Raw genomic sequence first — 24,522 nt, 5'->3', positions numbered from 1 at the left:
TCGGTGAAGACAGCGGAGATCAGCGGCGCAGGTAGGGAGGCGAAGGTGTCCCTACCTGTGGTTGCCAAACTGTAACTCCCAGCATGCTCAGACAGCCAAAGGCTGTCTGGGAATGCTGGGAGTTGTAGTTTTGCAACATCTGGAGGGTCACAGTTTGGAGACCACTATTACAGTGGTGCCCAAACGGTAGCCCTCCAGATGTTGTCAAACTACAACTCTCAGCATGCCAAGACTGCCCAGGCATGCTGGGAGTTGTAGTTCTGTAACATCTGTCACTTCAGATTTTGCAATTTTCATTAACATTTTGAAAATTGCTGCTATAATTTGAAGCCCTGTAATTTTTTCAATATTTAAAAATATGTCTATTTTATGATTCCAACATAAAGTGGACATATTGTATTTGTGAATCAATATAAAATTTATTTGGAATATCAATTTTCCTTACAAGCAGAGAGCTTCAAAGTTAGAAAAATTCAAAGTTTTCATGAAATTTGGGGATTTTTCACCAAGAAAGGATGCAAGTAATGATGAAAATTTACCACTAAAATAAAGTAGAATATGTCACGAAAAAACAATCTCAGAATCAGAATATTCGGTAAAAGCATCTTAGAGTTATTAAAGCATAAATGGACGGTGGTCAGAATTGCGAAAAAGGGCTCAGTCCTTAAGGGATTAAAGGGTCAGGTTGTTTAGCTTGAAGTGACCAGTTTCACCATGCCTTCTTTCTTTTCCTTTCATTGTTCAAATAGTTACTGGCAGGGTATTTTCATCTAGAGTATTGGCCCATGCCAGGTTTTGCTGTTCCTGGTTTTTGGTTATGCCGTGAAAGGATTAGGTGCTCTAGAGCAAGGAGAGGGTTCAAAGACGGGTAACCAGAGTAATGCGGGGAATGGGAGGACTACAGTACCCAGAAAGATTATCAGTATTAGGGTTATTTAGTTTAGAAAAAAGAAGGCTAAGGGGAGACCTAATAACTATGTATAAATATATCAGGGGACAGTACAGAGATCTCTCCCATGATCTATTTATACCCAGGACTGTATCTATAACAAGGGGGCATCCTCTACATTTAGAGGAAAGAAGGTTTCTACACCAGCACAGATGGAGGTTCTTTACTGTAAGAGAAGGGAAACTGTGGAATTCTCTGCCTCAGGAGGTGGTCATAGTGAACTTGGTAAAAGAGTTCAAAAGGAGCCTGGGTGCTTTTCTGGAGAATAATAACACCGCTGTCTATGGATAATTTATTTATATGGACAGAAGGTTGATCCAGGCATTTATTCTGACTGCCATATTTGGAGTCGGGAAGGAATTTTTACCTCTAGTTTAAGTTTTTTTTTACCTTCTTCTGGATAAACTCAGCAGGGACTCATTAAGGTTATAGGTTGAACTTGATAGACTCTGGTCTTTTTTCAAACGTATGAACTATTGGGGGCATTTATTATTGTCTTTAGAGCTGTTTTTGTGTGTAGATGGGTCTCTATTTTGGTGCAGCGCGGCACCTTAGGCTATTTTTTTTGCACCTTTTCGATTAAAACTTTTTTAAAGTGGGCACCATTGAGGTTAGTCTTATGCAGTGGTAATGCATTTATTAATTGAGACTTTTTGTGGAAAGGCCAAAAAAAAAGCACAAAACCACAGAAAAGTGTCTAAACTACACCAGCCCAGACTTAGCGTAGCTTTCTGGTGTATGTGAAAAGTGAAATTTCTGAAAATGTGTATCCTCCATAAAATTTATCAAATGCCCTGCGACCATTTAATACATTTGGCGGAGTCATGCTAAAAAAAAACGCAAAAAAATAAGAACTAAAACATAAACTACATCACACATATCTTAGTAAATGCCCCCCTATGTTACTATGTAAATTTTGTTTGCTAGTCCCTGTCATCTTGGCTGTCTGTGTTTGTCCAGTCTGCCTCTGTCTGGTTAGCCTTATAGTTTTTCTGGTCCTTTTTGTGTCAGATTTTCCTTAGTCTATGTTCTCCTATTGTGTGTTTGTTGTTGCAGTTATCTGAGACTTCCTACAGACGGCTGCTTCTCTCTGCAGGACTACAGCATCTGTCAGCCTCTGACATCTATGGTCAGTCGTTTTTGGTTTTCACTTCAAATATTTGATACAAGCTTCACAGATATTCTTGTGTGACTGTTTATGGGTATAACTATCAGATTGGGGGTATCTGAGAAGTGGGTGCCATGGTAAATGCCAATGACAGTTATGATCCAGAACACATGCTAACTGAATGCAATGCTCCTCTGGTATAGTCAATGACCAGAAAAAAAACATGCTTTCTAAGTACTAAGTACTGTGCTTTCTTTCCTTGCAGCCTCCCTTCTATTAGGTCATCTCAAGGTACTATTTAAAGTACTCAATTGATGCCTAAGGGTCAAGTCTGTGCCTATGGTCTAATTTGCCTTTATAGTGATGACCTGTGCATGACATAACTTTGTTCCTGGACTCTATACTATCTTATCCTTTGGACTTTCTGCCTGGAGCTACCAACATCTGTTTTTCTTCCCATTTTAGATGCCGCAACAACTTTGATCAAGGTGCCCAAAGGTTTAATGTCAGAGATATATGCCCCATTGATGATGTCTGGCATTAGTCATGGCTCCTGGCTGCTCATAGCAACTGCAACCCACTGAGTATAAAGCGTGCTCAGCTCCTGAGCGAGCTTCATACAGCAGGAGCAGAACTAGAGCTGCAGGTATGCTCAATGTCTGACTGAGTCTAGCTGAAGCTGGGTCTGTATTCTAAAGTGTTGTATTATTAAGTGTTACATTTGAGAAGTTTTATAAGCAGAAGTTCATGTGCTAAGTATACTGTGGATCATTGTTTTCCAAACAGGGTGTCTCCAGCGGTTGCATAGCCCTTGCATTTTTTTTTTTTTCCTCCTGTCTGTAGCACACCTGGGGGAGGGGTTAATTGATTAACTGCTCTCAGGTGTATAAAACTAACTGGGAAACTCTGTGAGCCCTGCTCTGACTGAGTCTAGCTGAAGCTGGGTCTGTATTCTTAAGTGTTGTATTCTTAAGTGTTGTATTCTTAAGTGTTGTATTCTTAAGTGTTGTATTCTTAAGTGTTGTATTCTTAAGTGTTGTATTCTTAAGTGTTGTATTCTTAAGTGTTGTGTTGTATTCTTAAGTGTTGTATTCTTAAGTGTTGTATTCTTAAGTGTTGTATTCTTAAGTGTTGTATTCTTAAGTGTTGTATTCTTAAGTGTTGTATTCTTAAGTGTTGTATTCTTAAGTGTTGTATTCTTAAGTGTTGTATTCTTAAGTGTTGTATTCTTAAGTGTTGTATTCTTAAGTGTTGTATTCTTAAGTGTTGTATTCTTAAGTGTTGTATTCTTAAGTGTTGTATTCTTAAGTGTTGTATTCTTAAGTGTTGTATTCTTAAGTGTTGTATTCTTAAGTGTTGTATTCTTAAGTGTTGTATTCTTAAGTGTTGTATTCTTAAGTGTTGTATTCTTAAGTGTTGTATTCTTAAGTGTTGTATTCTTAAGTGTTGTATTCTTAAGTGTTGTATTCTTAAGTGTTGTATTCTTAAGTGTTGTATTCTTAAGTGTTGTATTCTTAAGTGTTGTATTCTTAAGTGTTGTATTCTTAAGTGTTGTATTCTTAAGTGTTGTATTCTTAAGTGTTGTATTCTTAAGTGTTGTATTCTTAAGTGTTGTATTCTTAAGTGTTGTATTCTTAAGTGTTGTATTCTTAAGTGTTGTATTCTTAAGTGTTGTATTCTTAAGTGTTACATTTGAGAAGTTTTATAAGCAGAAGTTCATGTGCTAAGTATACTGTGGATCATTGTTTTCCAAACAGGGTGTCTCCAGCGGTTGCATAGCCCTTGCATTTTTTTTTTTCCTCCTGTCTGTAGCACACCTGGGGGAGGGGTTAATTGATTAACTGCTCTCAGGTGTATAAAACTAACTGGGAAACTCTGTGAGCCCTGCTCTGACTGAGTCTAGCTGAAGCTGGGTCTGTATTCTAAAGTGTTGTATTAAGTGTTACATTTGAGAAGTTTTATAAGCAGAAGTTCATGTGCTAAGTATACTGTGGATCATTGTTTTCCAAACAGGGTGTCTCCAGCGGTTGCATAGCCCTTGCATTTTTTTTTTCCTCCTGTCTGTAGCACACCTGGGGGAGGGGTTAATTGATTAACTGCTCTCAGGTGTATAAAACTAACTGGGAAACTCTGTGAGCCCTGCTCTGACTGAGTCTAGCTGAAGCTGGGTCTGTATTCTAAAGTGTTGTATTATTAAGTGTTACATTTGAGAAGTTTTATAAGCAGAAGTTCATGTGCTAAGTATACTGTGGATCATTGTTTTCCAAACAGGGTGTCTCCAGCGGTTGCATAGCCCTTGCATTTTTTTTTCCTCCTGTCTGTAGCACACCTGGGGGAGGGGTTAATTAATTAACTGCTCTCAGGTGTATAAAACTAACTGGGAAACTCTGTGAGCCCTGCTCTGACTGAGTCTAGCTGAAGCTGGGTCTGTATTCTAAAGTGTTGTATTATTAAGTGTTACATTTGAGAAGTTTTATAAGCAGAAGTTCATGTGCTAAGTATACTGTGGATCATTGTTTTCCAAACAGGGTGTCTCCAGCGGTTGCATAGCCCTTGCATTTTTTTTTTCCTCCTGTCTGTAGCACACCTGGGGGAGGGGTTAATTGATTAACTGCTCTCAGGTGTATAAAACTAACTGGGAAACTCTGTGAGCCCTGCTCTGACTGAGTCTAGCTGAAGCTGGGTCTGTATTCTAAAGTGTTGTATTATTAAGTGTTACATTTGAGAAGTTTTATAAGCAGAAGTTCATGTGCTAAGTATACTGTGGATCATTGTTTTCCAAACAGGGTGTCTCCAGCGGTTGCATAGCCCTTGCATTTTTTTTTTCCTCCTGTCTGTAGCACACCTGGGGGAGGGGTTAATTGATTAACTGCTCTCAGGTGTATAAAACTAACTGGGAAACTCTGTGAGCCCTGCTCTGACTGAGTCTAGCTGAAGCTGGGTCTGTATTCTAAAGTGTTGTATTATTAAGTGTTACATTTGAGAAGTTTTATAAGCAGAAGTTCATGTGCTAAGTATACTGTGGATCATTGTTTTCCAAACAGGGTGTCTCCAGCGGTTGCATAGCCCTTGCATTTTTTTTTCCTCCTGTCTGTAGCACACCTGGGGGAGGGGTTAATTAATTAACTGCTCTCAGGTGTATAAAACTAACTGGGAAACTCTGTGAGCCCTGCTCTGACTGAGTCTAGCTGAAGCTGGGTCTGTATTCTAAAGTGTTGTATTATTAAGTGTTACATTTGAGAAGTTTTATAAGCAGAAGTTCATGTGCTAAGTATACTGTGGATCATTGTTTTCCAAACAGGGTGTCTCCAGCGGTTGCATAGCCCTTGCATTTTTTTTTTTTTTCCTCCTGTCTGTAGCACACCTGGGGGAGGGGTTAATTGATTAACTGCTCTCAGGTGTATAAAACTAACTGGGAAACTCTGTGAGCCCTGCTCTGACTGAGTCTAGCTGAAGCTGGGTCTGTATTCTAAAGTGTTGTATTATTAAGTGTTACATTTGAGAAGTTTTATAAGCAGAAGTTCATGTGCTAAGTATACTGTGGATCATTGTTTTCCAAACAGGGTGTCTCCAGCGGTTGCATAGCCCTTGCATTTTTTTTTTTTTCCTCCTGTCTGTAGCACACCTGGGGGAGGGGTTAATTGATTAACTGCTCTCAGGTGTATAAAACTAACTGGGAAACTCTGTGAGCCCTGCTCTGACTGAGTCTAGCTGAAGCTGGGTCTGTATTCTAAAGTGTTGTATTATTAAGTGTTACATTTGAGAAGTTTTATAAGCAGAAGTTCATGTGCTAAGTATACTGTGGATCATTGTTTTCCAAACAGGGTGTCTCCAGCGGTTGCATAGCCCTTGCATTTTTTTTTTTTTCCTCCTGTCTGTAGCACACCTGGGGGAGGGGTTAATTGATTAACTGCTCTCAGGTGTATAAAACTAACTGGGAAACTCTGTGAGCCCTGCTCTGACTGAGTCTAGCTGAAGCTGGGTCTGTATTCTAAAGTGTTGTATTATTAAGTGTTACATTTGAGAAGTTTTATAAGCAGAAGTTTAGAAAGCAGGAGTTGTAAGCAGGACCCACTGTAACTGTAAGTATTACACTCCCTTGATAAAAGTAGTTTTTCTTAATAGTTAATAACAGCTGTTTGTCACCAAGGATATGGACAGCAGGATTGGAGGTTTTCTTCAGTGCACATTGTGCCACATGTATACATCTCTGGAGCAGCAGCTTCAGGGTGAATACCGCTGTGACAAATGTGAGCATGTTGCCCACCTGGAAGCTCGTATTAGAGATCTAGAGGAGCAAAATGCAACATTGAAGGCGATTGACAATCTTACAGAGCAAGCAGTTAGTGGGGTTGAAATGGAGGTTGGAGAAACTAGCCAGGAGGCCCAAGTAGGGAGCTGGGTTAATGTAGTTAGAGGGACTGGAAAGGGGGCAAGGAAAAGGAAGGTCACTTCTGCTTCTGATCTCCCAAGTAAAATTGCCAAGTTGGGCGATGATGCGAGGGCCTCAGTATCAGAGATGGCAACCCTAGTGGATACTGGTCTCCCTAACAGCCGGGGGAACAGCTCAACTAGTAGTGTGGGGGATGGTAACGCAGGTAGGCCAAGACAGTTAGTTGTGGTAGGGGACTCTATAATCAGGAAGACGGATAGAATAATTTGTCGCCAAGACCACCTCAACCGAATGGTTTGCTGTCTCCCTGGTGCCAGGGTTCGGCATGTGGTGGAAAGGGTGGACAAATTACTAGGGGGGGCTGGGGATGACCCAGCTGTCGTGGTCCATGTGGGAACCAACGACAGAATACATGGTAGGTGGAGGTCCTTGAAGAATAATTACAAGGAACTAGGTGCCAAGCTGAAGGGAAGGACCTCTAAGGTTGTGTTCTCTGGAATACTTCCTGTGCCATGCGCATCGCAGGAAAGACAGCGGGAGCTTAGGGAGTTAAATGCATGGCTTAAGTCGTGGTGTGAGGGGGAAGGGTTTGGGTTTTTAGAGCACTGGGCTGACTTTTCATTGGGGTACAAACTCTATTCTACGGATAATTTGCACCTGAATGGAAGGGGGTCTGCTGTGCTGGGGGAGAGAATCCTGGAAGGGGTGGCTGATTATTTAAACTAGGTGAGTGGGGGGAGGATAATAAAGCAAAGAAAGCAGACAGTGGGATGGATAGGTTAGAGAGGGGTCAGGACATAATGGCGGGTGGAGAGGAGTCCTGTGGGGGGAGGTTAAGAACAGTGGATAAGGAGATTCATGCGTTACAAACCAGCTGTAAAAATAAATGTAGCCCGAAAAATTGTAATCCCAATAATTCAAAAAATTCCATTAGCCCCAATAACTCAATAACTACAATAAGCCCCATTAACTCAAAAAATACCGTTAGCCCCAATAACTTAAATAACAACGTTAGACGCAATAACGCAAAAAATCCCATTAGCCCCAATAACTTAAATAATGACGTTAGACCCAATAACTCAAAAAATCCCATTAGCCCCAATAACTTAAATAGTACAATTAGCCCTTATAACTCAAAAAATGACATTAACCCCAATAACTCTGAAAATCCCATTAGTGAGACTATATGTGTAAAACTTAATGGAAATGTAAAGTGTATGTTCACAAATGCCAGAAGCCTAGCAAATAAAATGGGGGAGCTTGAGGCCTTGATACTGGAGGAACATATTGATATAGTTGGGGTCACTGAGACATGGCTGGACTCCTCGCATGACTGGGCTGTTAATCTGCAGGGGTTTACATTGTTTCGCAAGGATAGAATGAACAGAAAAGGTGGTGGAGTCTGTCTGTATGTAAGAAGTGGTATGAAAGTCAGTGTGAACGATGCCATAGTGTGTGATGATTCTGAGGAGGTGGAATCACTGTGGGTAGAATTACAAAAGGAGGGAAATACTGAAAAAATAATATTTGGTGTAATCTACAGACCCCCTAATATCACTGAAGAGATAGAAGGTCGGCTGTATAAACAAATAGAGAGGGCCGCCCGGGCAGGTACAGTGGTAATAATGGGAGATTTTAACTATCCAGATATAGATTGGGGCCGGGGGCTGGCTAAAACTACAAAGGGGAGAAAATTCCTAAATTTATTGCAGGATAATTTTATGGGCCAGTTTGTGGAGGACCCAACAAGAAGTGATGCCTTGTTGGATCTGATCATTTCCAACAACGCAGAGCTGGTTGATAATGTAACTGTGAGGGAAAACCTTGGTAATAGCGACCACAATATAGTTACTTTTGACTTAAAATGTAGAAAACAAAGACAGACGGGGAAAGCAAAAACATATAACTTTAAAAAGGCTAACTTCCCTGGGCTGAGGGCTGCACTACAGGACATAGACTGGGGGGAGGTGTTGTCAAATACTGATACAGAAGGTAAATGGGACATCTTTAAATCAACTCTAAATAACTATACAGCTAAATATATACCAAAGGGGAACAAATATAAACGATTAAAACTAAATCCTGCATGGCTGACAAATGAGGTTAAAAGAGCAATAAACAACAAAAAAATAGCCTTCAAAAAATACAAATCTGATGGGTCAGCTATAACATGTATACAGTACAAGGAGCTTAATAAAATCTGTAAAAATTTAATAAAAACAGCAAAAATTCAAAATGAGAGACAGGTGGCTGAAGAAAGCAAAACTAATCCTAAATATTTTTTTAGATATATAAATACAAAAAAACCAAGGACAGAGCATGTAGGACCCCTTAATAATGATAATGGGGAGGTTGTCACGGGCGATCAAGAGAAGGCGGAGCTACTGAATGGGTTCTTTAGTTCTGTATATACTATGGAAGAAGGAGCTGACATTGGTCAGGTCAGTGCTGGTAACACATCATATAATGTATTGAACTGGCTTAATGTAGAGATGGTACAAGGTAAGTTAAGTAAAGTAAATGTAAGCAAATCTCCAGGGCCGGATGGACTACACCCAAGAGTTCTTAGAGAGGTAAGTTCAGTAATATCTGTACCCTTGTTCATGATATTTAGAGATTCTCTGGTGTCTGGTATTGTGCCAAAGGACTGGCGCAAGGCTAATGTGGTACCAATCTTCAAGAAGGGCTCTAGGTCTTCGCCAGGCAATTATAGACCGGTAAGTCTAACGTGCATTGTGGGTAAATTGTTTGAAGGACTTATAAGGGATTACATACAGGAATACATAGGGGATAATAGTATTATAAGTGATAACCAGCATGGGTTTACTAAGGATAGAAGTTGTCAAACCAATCTAATTTGCTTTTATGAAGAGGTGAGTAGAAGCCTTTACAGAGGAATGGCTGTGGATATAGTGTTTCTGGATTTTGCCAAAGCGTTTGATACTGTCCCTCACAGACATCTGACAGGTAAGTTAAGGTCCTTGGGCTTGGAAACTTTAGTTTGTAACTGGATTGAACACTGGCTCATGGATCGTACCCAGAGAGTGGTGGTAAATGATTCCTACTCTGATTGGTCCCCGGTTATTAGTGGTGTACCCCAAGGTTCAGTACTGGGCCCGCTGCTGTTTAATTTATTTATCAATGATATAGAGGATGGTATTAACAGCTCTGTTTCTATCTTTGCAGATGACACCAAGCTTTGTAGCACGGTACAGTCTATAGAGGATGTGTATAGGTTACAAGAGGACTTGGATAGACTAAGTGTCTGGGCATCCACTTGGCAAATGAGGTTCAATGTGGATAAATGTAAAGTTATGCATCTGGGTACTAATAACCTGCATGCGTCGTATGTCTTAGGGGGGATTAAACTGGCAGAGTCACTGGTAGAGAAGGATCTGGGTGTACTTGTAGATCACAGACTACAGAATAATATGCAATGTCAGGCTGCTGCTTCCAAAGCCGGCAGGATATTGTCATGTATAAAAAGAGGCATGGACTCGAGGGGCAGGGACATAATACTGCCCCTTTATAAAGCATTGGTACGGCCTCACCTGGAATATGCTGTTCAGTTTTGGTCGCCTGTTCATAAAAGGGACACTGCGGAGTTGGAAAGGGTGCAGAGACGCGCGACTAAACTAATATGGGGCATGGAACATCTTAGCTATGAGGAGCGATTAAAGGAGTTACAATTGTTTAGTCTTGAGAAGAGACGTTTAAGGGGGGATATGATAAACGTATATAAGTATATAAATGGCCCATACAAAAAATATGGAGAAAAACTGTTCCAGGTTAAACCCCCCCCAAAGGACGAGGGGGCACTCCCTCCGTCTGGAGAAGAAAAGGTTTAGTCTAAAGGGGCGGCACGCCTTCTTTACCGTGAGGACTGTGAATTTATGGAACGGTCTACCTCAGGAACTGGTCACAGCAGGAACAATTAACAGCTTTAAAGCAGGGTTAGATACATTCCTGGAACAAAATAACATTAATGCTTATGCAGAATTATAAAACTACATCCCTTTCCCTTATCCCCTTACATCCTTCCCTTCAATCCCCTGGTTGGACTTGATGGACGTATGTCTTTTTTCAACCATATTAACTATGTAACTATGTAACTATGTAACTATGTAAGGTGTTAGGCCTTTTGAGCATGAAGTTCACCAAAGCTTCACAGGTTGCCTGTAGTCCTTTTACACTTCTTCATGACAACATCACAGAGCTAGTGGATGTTAGAGACCTTGTTCTTCCCACCTTCCATTAACGGAAGCTCCACAGATACTCCAAAGGGTTTAGGTCATGAGACATGCTTGACAGGTCTATCACCTTTACTGTCAGCTTCTTTAGCAAGGAAGTGGATGTCTTGGAGGTCTGTTTGGGGTTGTTATCATGTTGGAATACTCCCCCTGCGGCCCAGTTTCTTAAAGGGGTTACTCCAGCGCTTAGACATCTTATGCCCTATCCAAAGGATAGGGGATAAGATGCCTGATTGCGGAGGTCCCGCCACTGGGGACCCCCGTGATCTTGCACGCCGCACCCCGTTTATAATCAGTCCCCATGTTTTCTCCGGGTCTGATTACTGTTGATCACGGGGCTGGAGCGTTGTGATGTCAAGGCTCCGCCCCGTGTGACGTCACACTCTGCCCCCTCAATGCAAGCCTATGGTAGGGGGCGTGATGGAGTGCGGCATGCAAGATAACATGGGTCCCCAGCGACGGGACCCCCGCGATCAGGCATCTTATCTCCTATCCTTTGCATAGGGGATAAGATGTCTAAGCGCTGGAGTACCCCTTTAAGATAGGGGATCATGCTCTGCTTCAGTATGTCACAGAGATGGGAAGGAAGTATGGAATATGTTTCTTTATAAGGATAAATAATATATGTTTATAACTATTCATATTATATAACAAATCTACACCAAAACCCACGCCATGCTGCAGATTTTCCACTGCCAAACAGTACCCTAGATTATTAACTTAAAACTCAATTTTAATGGTGTAAAACATAGATAGTATACCCTTTCATAGCAAAGTTAAACAGCTGATTTTGCGGTGGGCAGCAAAACCTTTTGCATGGAAAATTAGGATAATTCATCAGCGCAGACAATTTGGGCCTTGTAATGGTCATTCTAGAAAATACTGTAAGTGTTCACAAAACTGTGCTTTTATATCGTATATAAAATATACACGCATCTACATGTAGAGCACAAGTACTGACACCTACAACTATTCAGTAGAAGACGTTCCAAAGAGTTAATCAATATTGGAGTTACATGACATTGCTAGGGCAAAAATGTCAAGTATTTTCAAATCGCATATCTGTCCTTGCAAATGAGAAGCAGATGGCTAGTTCTGCAGGTTGAACATAGCGCCGCTTAACAAATATGGCCCTGTATGTAGAATTTTACCACTTTATGAAAAGTGCAGCTGAGGTAAAGCAGACACACAGTGAATCTACATTTCTGACATTTGTCTTGGTGTAACATATTTCTCCTGCTGATTAAAGTAGATCTTTAGGAGAAGAGTGAAACTCATCTTACAACATGTAATTCCGTACTATATATTGATTGCTCCATTTCTGCAGATTGCTTTATTCCCATAAGAAATTTTCTTCTTTAATGGCACAGTGATGCAAGTTTTTTTTATATAATTTTAGAATAATATTTTATACCACCAAAATGTGAGTAGCATGATGGATATATATGCTTCTTAATATATATTGTATTAATGTTATACTTGAAAGGGCTGGTCTAATAATGCCCCCCCCCCCAAAAAAAAATTACATTTTGTCTTCCTGACCTGTATGTCATGTTTGAGAAGCATTTTCCCTATTTGGACTTATGAATTCTTTTAACCCTTAATAACGACCTATGACATACATTTTTGTCATGGGGCTGTTGAGAGGGGAATGGAGCCCAATCCCGCTCCATACAAGGCATTCCCAAGGTAGTTTCAGTACCTTGTGGCTGCTGCTAATAGCCACCATGGTGGCTATTAACCCTTTAGATCGCCACTGGCAAAGCTGACAGTAGTGCCTCAAGGGACACAGCAGTGAGGTGGATCGCCAGCCCTGCAATGCGATCGTGGAGTGATCCATTGTCATGGAAACTGGAGGGATGATCTTACCTTCCATTGCTCAGGGATTCTCTAAAGAATAGAGTCTATCTGTAATGCTTAGTCACCTAAGAAGTCTAATAAAGTGCAAAAAAAAGAATCTAACAAAAGGTTTTACACATATTCAATAATACCTCAGATACTTAAAGTTTTAATCACCCCCTTTTCCCATTTTCCCCATAAGACATACATACACATAATAAAAATAAACATATTTGGTATCACCGCATGTGATATTGTCCGAACTATTACAGGGGTATTCAATTAAGAAAAAAATGTAATAAATTATATACAGAGGGGCAAAAAGGTATTTAGTCAGCCACCAATTGTGTAAGTTCTCCCACTTAAAAAGATGAGAGGCCTGTAATTTTCATCATAGGTATACCTCATCAATGAGAGACATAAGGAGAAAAAAATCCATAAAATCACATTGCCTGATTTTTAACCCCTTAAGGATCAAGGACATACCGGTACATCCTTGGTCCTGCTCTCGTGATATAACGCGGGGTTACACAGTAACCCCGCATGATATCACGGCGGGCCCGGCATCATAGTGAAGCGGTCGCGGCGCCGCGTGCTATTAACCCTTTAGCCGCGCGCCCAGAGCTGAGCCGCGCGGCTAAAAGTGAAAGTGAAAGCAGCCGGTTAACTCAGTGGGCTGTTCGGGATAGCCGCGGCAAAATCACGGCATCCCGAACAGCTTACAGGACAACGGGAGGGCCCCTACCTGCCTCCTCGCTGTCCGATCGCTGAATGACTGCTCAGTGCCTGAGATCCAGGCATGAGCAGTCATGCAGCAGAATCATCGATCACTGGTTTCCTATGAGAAACCAGTTATCAATGATAAAGATCAGTGTGTGCAGTGTTATAGGTCCCTATGGGAGCTATAACACTGCAAAAAAAAAGTGAAAAAAAAAGTGAATGAATATCATTTAACCCCTCCCCTATTAAAAGTTTTAATCACCCCCCTTTTCCCATAAAAAAAAAACACTGTGTAAATAAAAATAAACATATATCACCATGTGCGAAAATGTCCGAATTATAAAAATATATAATTAATTAAACCGCTCGGTCAATGGCGTGCGCGCAAAAAAATTCCAAAGTCCAAAATAGTGCATTTTTGGTCACTTTTTATATCATTTAAAAATGAATAAAAAGCAATCAATAAGTCCTATCAATGCAAAAATGGTAACATTAAAAACTTCAGATCACGGCGCAAAAAATTAGCCCTCATACCGCCCCATACACGGAAAAATAAAAAAGTTATAGGGGTCAGAAAATGACAATTTTAAACGTATTAATTTTCCTGCATGTAGTTATGATTTTTTCCAGAAGTACGACAAAATCAAACCTATATAAGTAGGGTATCATTTTAATCGTATGGACCTACAGAATAAAGATAAGGTGTCATTTTTACCGAAAAATGTACTACGTAGAAACGAAAGCCCCCAAAAGTTACAAAACGTTGTATTTTTTTCTATTTTGTCGCACAATGATTTTTTTTTCCGTTTCACCGTAGATTATTGGGCAAAATGACTGACATAATTACAAAGTAGAATTGGTGGCACAAAAAATAAGCAATCATATGGATTTTTAGGTGCAAAATTGAAACAGTTATGATTTTTTAAAGGCAAGGAGCAAAAAACGAAAATGCAAAAACGGAAAAAACCCCGGTCTTTATGGGGTTAAAGAATTTATTTGCAAATTATGGTGGAAAATAAGTATTTGGTCACCTACAAACAAGCAAGATTTCTGACTCTGACAGACCTGTAACTTCTTCTTTAAGAGTCTCCTCTGTTCTCCACTCATTACCTGTATTAATGGCACTGTTTGAACTTGTTATCAGTATAAAAGACACCTGTCCACAACCTCAAACAGTCACACTCCAAACTCCACTATGGCCAAGACCAAAGAACTGTCAAAAGACACCTGAAACAAAATTGTACACCTTCACTAGGCTGGGAAGACTGAATCTGCAATAGTCAAGGTGTGAAGAAATCAACTGTGGGAGAAATTATTAAAAAATGGAAGACATACAAGACCACTGATAATCTCCCTCAATCTGGGGCTCCACGCAATATCTCACACCGTCGTGCCAGAATGATCAGAAGAACAGTGAGAAAAAATCCCAGAACCACACAGAGGGACCTAGTGAATGACCTGCAGAGAGCTGGGACCAAAGTAACAAAGGCTACCATCAGTAACACACTACTCCGCCATTGACTCAAATCATGCAGTGCCAGACGTGTCCCCCTGCTTAAGCCAGAACATGTCTGGGCCCATCTGAAGTTTGCTAGAGAGCATTTGGATGATCTAGAAGAGGATTGGGAGAATGTCATATGGTCAGATGAAACCAAAGTAGAACTTTTTGGTAAAAACTCAACTCGCCGTGTTTGGAGAAGAAAGAATGCTGAGTTGCATTCAAAGAACACCATACCTACTGTGAAACATGAGGGTGGAAACATCATGCTTTTGGGCTTTTTTTCTGCAAAGGGACAAGGATGACTGATCCGTGCAAAGAAAAGAATGAATGGAGCCATGTATCGTGAGATTTTGAGTGAATACCTCCTTCCATCAGCAAGGGCATTGAAGATGAAACGTGGCTGGGTCTTTCAGCATGACAATGATCCCAAGCACACTGCCCAGGCAACAAAGGAGTGGCTTCTTAGAAGCATTTCAAGGTCCTGGAGGGGCCTAGCCAGTCTCCAGATCACAACCCCATAGAAAACCTTTGGAGGGAGTTGAAAGTCTGTGTTGCCCAGCGACAACCACAAAACATCACTGTTCTGGAGGAGATCTGCATGGAGGAATGGGCCAAAATACCAACAAAAGTGTGTGAAAACCTTGTGAAGACTTACAGAAAAAGTTTGACCTCTGTCATTGCCAACAAAGAGTATATAACAAAATGTTGAGATGAACTTTTGTTATTGACCAAATACTGATTCCACCATAACTTGCAAATAAATTCTTTAAAAATCAGACAATGTAATATTATGGATTTTTTTCCCCAATTGGTGGACGGCTAAATACTTTTTTGGCCCACTGTAATACACCCCAAAACACCCCAAAAGTTGTCCCCCGCCAAAACCTCAATATGTCCCGCAAAAAAAGAGTCCTCACACAATTGCGTCAGTGAAAAAATAAAATAGTTACTGCTCACAGAATATGGCGACTTATAAACATGATCTTTTTTGCAAAAATTGTTTTTATGCTATAAATGAACTAAAATATAAAATAAAGGATATAAATTTGGTATAGCCATAATCGTATGAACCTCCACAAAAAGGTTAACATGTCATTTATACTGCATGAAGAATGACCTAAAAAAAAAAATAATAAAAAACAACCACAGAAAAGATTTTATTATGTATACCACCGTAAAGTAAAAAATGATCAGAGTATCACATGTACTACAGAATGGTGAAAGGGATCCCTTCTGTTAAGGGAGGAAACCAACACTCTATCCATATTCATAGCATTATAACCAAACCCGGTATGTATGTTCATCACATTGTAAGCATGCCAGATGTATGCAAATATATCACAAGAATGAATCAACAACAAACAAGTGCAAAATGAAAAAGTCTAGGCATGAATAGATACATAAGGCTAGTTGCAGCAAAAAGCATACCGGTAAAAAATACAGTTGTGTGTTAGAAATGCTGTCCCTAATAATGTAACCTTATATCTGACCGGTTGTTTAAGGCTGCTGGCGCATGTGTGCCAAGTTTGAAGATTCAATGAGCTTCGTGAGCCAGTAGTTTGCTTCTCCAATCCCCTCCTCTATGTGGATGTGTTACTCGCTCAATGGGAATTACCTGTAGGGTGGAGAGATTTCCTGTATGTTGTTCTTGAAAATGACAGCTCCCTGCTAAGTGTTCTGAAATCCTTGTCTTCAGCTTACGGGAGATAGAACCTACATATTGTACTTGGCAGGCTGTACAATTAATGCAATAAACCACATGGCCACATTGGCAAGAGATATATGCATTAATGGAATATGTACAATTAGTGCCAAAAGATTAAATCTCTCTGGTTTTGACCATGAACTTGCATAAGGGGCAGCTATTTTTCCCACATTGTGTACTGCCCACATAAGAGGGCCATGGAGAAGGTTTGGACATCATGGCAGATCTCGTAAAGAAATTGGGTGATATGATGTTACCTATGGTTGCATTCTTCTTAGCAACATACCTGCACCCTGTAGTAAAAATTTGGTTCAGAATATGATCCTGTTTAAATATTGTGAGATTGCTGGTAATTATGTTTTTAATTTGATTGTATTGTTTTGAAAAAAAAACTGTGGGAAAAAACTACCTTTGTGTTACAGCTTGGTCAGTTTTTAATTGTTGTTGTTGTTGGCGCTTGCCACTGTACAAGAAATTTGTTACATAGTTACATAGATAGTATGGTTGAAAAAGACATATGTCCATCAAGTTCAACCAGGAAATTGAAGGGAAGGGTGTAAGGGGATAAGGGGAAGGGATGCTGTTTTATAATTTTGCATAAGCATTAATGTTATTTTGTTCCAGGAATGTATCTAACCCTGTTTTAAAGCTATTAATTGTTCCTGCTGTGACCAGTTCCTGAGGTAGACTGTTCCATAAATTCACAGTTCTCATGGTAAAGAAGGCGTGTCGCCCCTTTAGACTAAACCTTTTCTTCTCCAGACGGAGGGAGTGCCCCCTCGTCCTTTGGGGGGGTTTAAGCTGGAACAGTTTTTCTCCATATTTTTTGTATGGGCCATTTATATACTTATGTACGTTTATCATATCCCCCCTTAAACGTCTCTTCTCAAGATTGAACAATTGTAACTCCTTTAATCGTTCCTCGTAGCTAAAATGTTCCATGCCCCATATTAGTTTAGTCACGCATCTCTGCACCCTTTCCAGCTCTGCAGTGTCCCTTTTATGGACAGGCGACCAAAACTGAACAGCATATTCCAGGTGAGGCCGTACCAATGCTTTATAAAGGGGGAGTATTATGTCCCTGTCCCTTTAGTCCATGCCTCTTTTGATACATGGCAATATTCTGCTGGCTTTGGAAGCAGCAGCCTGACATTGCATGCTATTCTGTAGTCTGTGATCTACAAGTACACCCAGATCCTTCTCTACCAGTGACTCTGCCAGTTAAATCCCCCTAAGACATATGATGCATGCAGGTTATTAGTACCCAGATGCATAACTTTACATTTATCCACATTGAACCTCATTTGCCAAGTGGATGCCCAGACACTTAGTCTATCCAAGTCATCTTGTAACCTATACACATCCTTTGTAGACTGTACCGTGCTACAAAGCTTGGTGTCATCTGCAAAGATAGAAACAGAGCTGTTAATACCATCCTCTATATCATTGATAAATAAATTAAACAGCGGGCCCAGTACTGAACCTTGGGGCACACCACTAATAACCGTGGACCAATCAGAGTACGAATTATTGACTAGTGTTGCTCGCGAATATTCGCAATGCGAATTGAATTCGCGAATATTGGCAAATATAGCACTATATATTCGTAACTACAAATATTCGTTTTTTTTATTTTAATCACAGTACAAATAACAGTGATAACCCATCTTTGCTTCCAACTTGTGTGGTGTAAAGAAGGTTCTAATACTGCTGTGTGAGACTGGCGTGCAAATTTTTGCATATGCGAATATTTGCATATGCTAATAATCGCATATGCGAATTTTCGCTTATGTTAATTTTTGTATATGCTAATTTTTGCATAACGCGAATATTACGAATATGCGAATTTAGCGAATACATGACGAATATTCGTCCATATATTCGCGAATATTCGCGAATTCGAATATGGCCTATACCACTCAACACTATTATTGACCACCACTCTCTGGCTACGATCCATGAGCCAGTGTTCAATCCAGTTACAAACTAAAGTTTCCAAGCCCAAAGACCTTAACTTACCTGTCAGACGACTATGAGGGACAGTATCAAATGCTTTAGCAAAATCCAGAAACACTATATCCACAGCCATTCCTCTGTCAAGGCTTCTACTCACATCTTCATAAAAGCAAATTAGATTGGTTTGACAACTTCTATCCTTAGTAAACCCATGCTGGCTATCACTTATAATACAATTATCCCCTATGTATTCCTGTATGTAATCCCGTATAAGTCCTTCAAACAATTTACACACAATGCACGTTAAACTTACCGGTCTATAATTGCCTGGCGAAGACCTAGAGCCCTTCTTGAAGATTGGTACCACATTCGCCTTGGGCCAGTCCCTTGGCACAATACCAGACACCAGAGAATCTCTAAATATCATGAACAAGGGTACAGATATTACTGAATTTACCTCTCTAAGAACTCTTGGGTGTAGTCCATCCGATCCTGGAGATTTGCTTACATTTACTTTGCTTAACTTACCTTGTACCATTTCTACATTAAGCCAATTCAGTACATTACATGATGTGTTACCAGCACTGACCTGTCCAGTATATACAGAACTAAAGAACCCATTCAGTAGCTCCGCCTTCTCTTGATCACCTGTGACAACCTCCCCATTATCATTATTAAGGGGTCCTACATGCTCTGTCCTTGCTTTTTTTGTATTTATATATCCCAAAAAATATTTAGGATTAGTTTTGCTTTCTTTGGCCACCTGTCTCTCATTTTGAATTTTTTCTGTTTTTATTACATTTTTACAGATTTTATTAAGTTCTTTGTACTGTTTAAATGTTATAGCTGACCCATCAGATTTGTATTTTTTGAAGGCTATTTTTTTGTTGTTTATTGCTCTTTTAACATCATTTGTCAGCCATGTAGGATTTAGTTTTAATCGTTTATATTTGTTTCCCTTTGGTATATATTTAGCTGTATAGTTATTTAGAGTTGATTTAAAGATGTCCCATTTACCTTCTGTATCAGTATTTGAGAACACCTCCCCCCAGGCTATGTCCTGTAGTGCAGATCTCAGCCCAGGGCAATTTGCCTTTTTAAAGTTATGTTTTTGCCTTCCCTGTCTGTCTTTGTTTTCTACATTTTAAATCAAAAGTAACTATATTGTGGTCGCTATTACCAAGGTTTTCCCTCACAGTTACATTACCAACCAGCTCTGCGTTGTTGGAAATGATCAGATACAACAAGGCATCACTTCTTGTTGTGTCCTCCACAAACTGGCCCATAAAATTATCCTGCAATAAATTTAGGAATTTTCTCCCCTTTGTAGTTTTAGCCAGCCCCCGACCCCAATCTATATCTGGATAGTTAAAATCTCCCATTATTACCACTGTACCTGCCCGGGCAGCCCTCTCTATTTGTTTATACCGCTGACCTTCCATCTCCTCAGTGATGTTAGGGGTCTGTATACTACACCAAATTCAATTTTTTCAGTATTTCCCTCCTTTTGTAATTCTACCCACAATGATTCCACATCCTCAAAATCATCACACACTATGGCATCGTTCACACTGACTTTCATACCACTTCTTACATACAGACAGACTCCACCACCTTTTCTGTTCATTCTATCCTTGTGAAACAATGTAAACCCCTGCAGATTAACAGCCCAGTCATGCGAGGAGTCCAGCCATGTCTCAGGGACCCCAACTATATCAATATGTTCCTCCAGTTTCAAGGCCTCAAGCTCCCCCATTTTATTTGCTAGGCTTCTGGCATTTGTGAACATACACTTTACATTTCCATTAAGTTTTACACATATAGTCTCACTAATGGGATTTTCAGAGTTATTGGGGTTAATGTCATTTTTTGAGTTATAAGGGCTAATTGTACTATTTAAGTTATTGGGGCTAATGGGATTTTTTGAGTTATTGGGTCTAACGTTATTATTTAAGTTATTGGGGCTAATGGGATTTTTTGTGTTATTGGGTCCAACTTTATTATTTAAGTTATTGGGGCTAATGGGATTTTTTGAGTTAACGGGGCTTATTGTAGTTATTGAGTTATTGGGGCTAATGGAATTTTTTTTTAATTATTGGGGTTACAATTTTTTGGGCTACATTTATTTTTATGGCTGGTTTGTAACCCATGGATCTCCTTATCCACTGCTCTTAACCTCCCCCACAGGACTCTTCTCCACCCACCATTATGTCCTGACCCCTCTCTAACCTATCGATCCCACTGTCTGCTTTCTTTGCTTTATTATCCTCCCCCCACTCACCTAGTTTAAATACTCTGCCACCCCTTCCAGGATTCTCTCCCCCAGCACAGCGGACCCCCTTCCATTCAGGTGCAAATTATCCGTAGAATAGAGTTTGTACCCCAATGAAAAGTCAGCCCAGTGCTCTAAAAACCCAAACCCTTCCCCCTTACACCATGACTTAAGCCATGCATTTAACTCCCTAAGCTCCCGCTGTCTTTCCTGCGATGCGCATGGCACAGGAAGTATTCCAGAGAACACAACCTTAGAGGTCCTTCCCTTCAGCTTGGCACCTAGTTCCTTGTAATTATTCTTCAAGGACCTCCACCTACCATGTATTCTGTCGTTGGTTCCCTCATGGACCACGACAGCTGGGTCATCCCCAGCCCCCCCCCCTTGTAATTTGTCCACCCTTTCCCCCACATGCCGAACCCTGGCATGCAAACCATTCGGTTGAGGTGGTCTTGGCGACAAATTATTCTATCCGTCTTCCTGATTATAGAATCCCCTACCACAACTAACTGTCTTGGCCTACCTGCGTTACCATCCCCCGCACTACTAGTTGAGCTGTTCCCCCGGCTGTTAGGGAGACCAGTATCCACTAGGGTTGCCATCTCTGATACTGAGGCCCTCGCATCATCGCCCAACTTGGCAATTTTACTTGGGAGATCAGAAGCAGAAGTGGCCTTCCTTTTCCTTGCCCCCTTTCCAGTCCCTCTAACTACATTAACCCAGCTCCCTACTTGGACCTCCTGGCTAGTTTGTCCAACCTCCATTTCTACCCCACTAACTGCTTGCTCTGTAAACAGTATGCTCCTTTGAAGATTGTCAATCGCCCTCAATGTAGCATTTTGCTCCTCTAGATCTCTAATACGAGCTTCCAGGTGGGCAACATGTTCACATTTGTCACAGCGGTATTCACCCTGAAGCTGCTGCTCCAGAGATGTATACATGTGGCACAACGTGCTCTGAAGAAAACCTCCAATCCTGCTGTCCATATCCTTGGTGACAAACAGCTGTTATTAACTATTAAGAAAAACTACTTTTATCAAGGGAGTGTAATACTTACAGTTACAGTGGGTCATGCTTACAACTCCTGCTTTTTAAACTTCTGCGTATAAAACTTCTCAGATGTTCACACTTAAGGATACAACACTTTAGAATACAAACCAAAGCTTCAGAGAGACTCAGTCATTGCTCTATTAATGAGGCCCTCTGTGTATCCCCTAGTTATCAAACAAGAGTACATTATTCCACATTCCTTTTCAAAAAAAGGTCATTTGAATAGAGCCTTCTGGCTCTGATGAATTCACCTACTGGCAAATTTCTGATGGGGTGTCTCTTGTATCCGCTTTTAGCATGGAGGAGAAAATTTCGTGAGTGTGGTTTCCTATAAAGGCTTGTGTGAATAATGCCTAACACCGGATCAGAAACGAGAGACATATCAAGGAAAACCATTTCTAGGGGATGAAAATTGCAAGTGAAAGTCCGACTGTCCAGGTTATTGTTAAGATAAGAAACAAAATCATGAATGATGGAGGAGTCACAGAAAGGGATTGTCCGGTGAATGGATGAATCTTTCCTCCCACAGAGCCATATAGAGGTTGGCCAATGATGGTGAGAATTTGGCCCCCATCGGACAACCCCTGGTCTGCAGGAGGAAAGATCCATCAAAGCAAAAATAATTGTTGGTGAGCAGAAAAAATTTAACATTAAGAATGTACTGTTGTAAAATAGGATCATAATTGCTGTTTGTTTTTAGATGGTACTCTAGAGCTCTATCGTTGGGAATTACACTATAGAGTGACATAATATTACAAATCAGCCACGATAAGTCTTGGTCCCACTTAAAATCCTAAATGGAAACAAGTAATTCTTTAGTGTCCCTGATACAGCCAGGGACCCTGACTACTAGCGGTTGTAAAAGGCTATCTAGCCACATGGATAGTTTCTCAGTGACAGATCCTATTCCTGAGACAATGGGACGTAGGGGTGGGGGAAAAACATTTTTATGTTTTTTTTTGGCAAACAGTAAAAAATGGGACAAACTGGGTTGGGGACAAACTGGGTTGGGGACAAATAAACGTTCCTCCATATTTTTTGAGAAAATTCCCAAAATGATACCCTCACTCAAAATATTCTTAAGTTTGGTTTGTACATCACTGGTGGTGCAATTCATTCCCAAGCATATCCCAAACCTGGTTGCGATACAATTCGTGGTCCAATAAAACCATGGATCCGCTTTTGTCTGATGACCTCACTATTATATCAGCAAAATTCTGCAACTCTTTTAATGTGTGGTTGTATTGGACGGCGAAGAACCCTCAGATTAGACGGATCTGTCTAAATCAAAAAGTTCCATGCACGGTGCTCGAGCATTCACTGGGTAGAAATTTTCATTCTGTGGACAGAATACTTGTTCCATATGCTGATGTTCCAATTCATTAAGCTCCTTGAAAGAGACCTGTTCACTCAGTGGCATACCAAGAGGAGAAATGATAAGTCCTCTATTGTTTAAATCCTGACTCCTTGAGAAATCCTTCCTATTGGCGAAACGCTTCTGAGGTCTGTAGTGGGACCAGGGCCGGTATATGTGTGACCATACTTATGCTGCTATTTGCTGTTTGATTTGTTTTATCACGTTTTACATGATTTGTTGTCTTGGCTTTAGCACTTGCTTCACTATTTGTGTGATCACCAGTGCCATTTCTCTATTTTTAGCTAGCACTTTGCACTTTTATGTTTCACTCTATTGTGGACCACTGACTTTTGCTTTGTAGTGATTTATTTGTTGTGGAGCACTTGCACCTTGCGACTACTAGCGGCCTTCTACATATACTATTTTCACACATATTCCCTTACTTCAAAGGCATTTACTGTACACTTGTGCACTTGTTATATACCAGGATCTCTTTTTGCTTCCCCCATGTCCTGCTACATCATTTATATGTTTTACTCCGAGATGAACTTTTATATATATATATATATATATATATATATATATATCTATATATATTTTTTTTTTTATTATATATATATATATATATATATATATATATATTGAATATGTATTTTATTCCGTCTTTCATGTACATTTTTTAGACTCATGTCCTTTTACTAAATAAAATTATATATTTTTACATATTGATTTGTATTTTATTGTGTACTAGCTGAGTACCCGGCGCTGCCCGGTTTTTCCTACCTTATCCTTGTGGAGGGAAAAGCAACAAAGGAGGAAGCTTTTGTACTCATATCCAGTCCCAAAATCCTGACCCCATATCCCCTCCTCATATCCCTACCCCAAATCCTCTCCTCATATTCCAACCTCATATCCTGTCCTCATATTTTGTTCTCATATGCTGTCCCCATATCCCGTCCCCATATCCCGTCCCCATATCCTGTCCTCATATCCTGACCTCATAGCCCGACCTCATAGCCCGACCCCATATGCTGTCCTCATATCTCATCCTCACATCCCGTCTTTTTATGATGCTAACAAAATATCCTAAACTGAAAGAAGACCCCAAAATCCACACAGCATTCCTCCATGTCTGAGGTCTGTGTGAGAAACACGTAGCCCACAAAGGCTACATACAAATCTTTAGTGGTATTTCTTTGTCAACACCAACTGTGTTACAGAAAAAAAAATGGTTGAAAATGAAAAATCTACAAAAAAATTACATTTTAAAATTCTGCCTCCACTTTGCTTTCATTTCTGTAAAATGCCTAAAGGGTTAATGAACTTCCTTAATGTCATTATGACTACTTTAAGGGGTGCAGTTTTTATAATGGAGTGATTCATTGGGGTATCTAACATACAGGCCCCTCAATTCCACTTCAG

At 40.2% G+C, this 24,522-nt stretch overlaps 1 long non-coding RNA gene across 1 annotated transcript; it reads left to right on the top strand.

Moving 5' to 3' along the window:
* The first annotated feature begins 1,924 nt into the window (after nt 1-1,924).
* Nucleotides 1,925-23,159, top strand: LOC130287990 (uncharacterized). The gene is made up of 3 exons (XR_008847442.1): nt 1,925-2,078; nt 2,523-2,703; nt 22,040-23,159. It is a non-coding gene; the product is annotated as an uncharacterized LOC130287990 (long non-coding RNA).
* The last annotated feature ends 1,363 nt before the right edge of the window (nt 23,160-24,522 follow it).

Source organism: Hyla sarda, chromosome 1 (assembly GCF_029499605.1).
Source record: "Hyla sarda isolate aHylSar1 chromosome 1, aHylSar1.hap1, whole genome shotgun sequence".
In the NCBI taxonomy this organism is placed as follows: Eukaryota; Metazoa; Chordata; class Amphibia; order Anura; family Hylidae; genus Hyla; species Hyla sarda.
The sequence above is the reverse complement of the archived record's forward strand: the minus strand, read 5'-3'. Positions and strand labels throughout refer to the sequence as shown.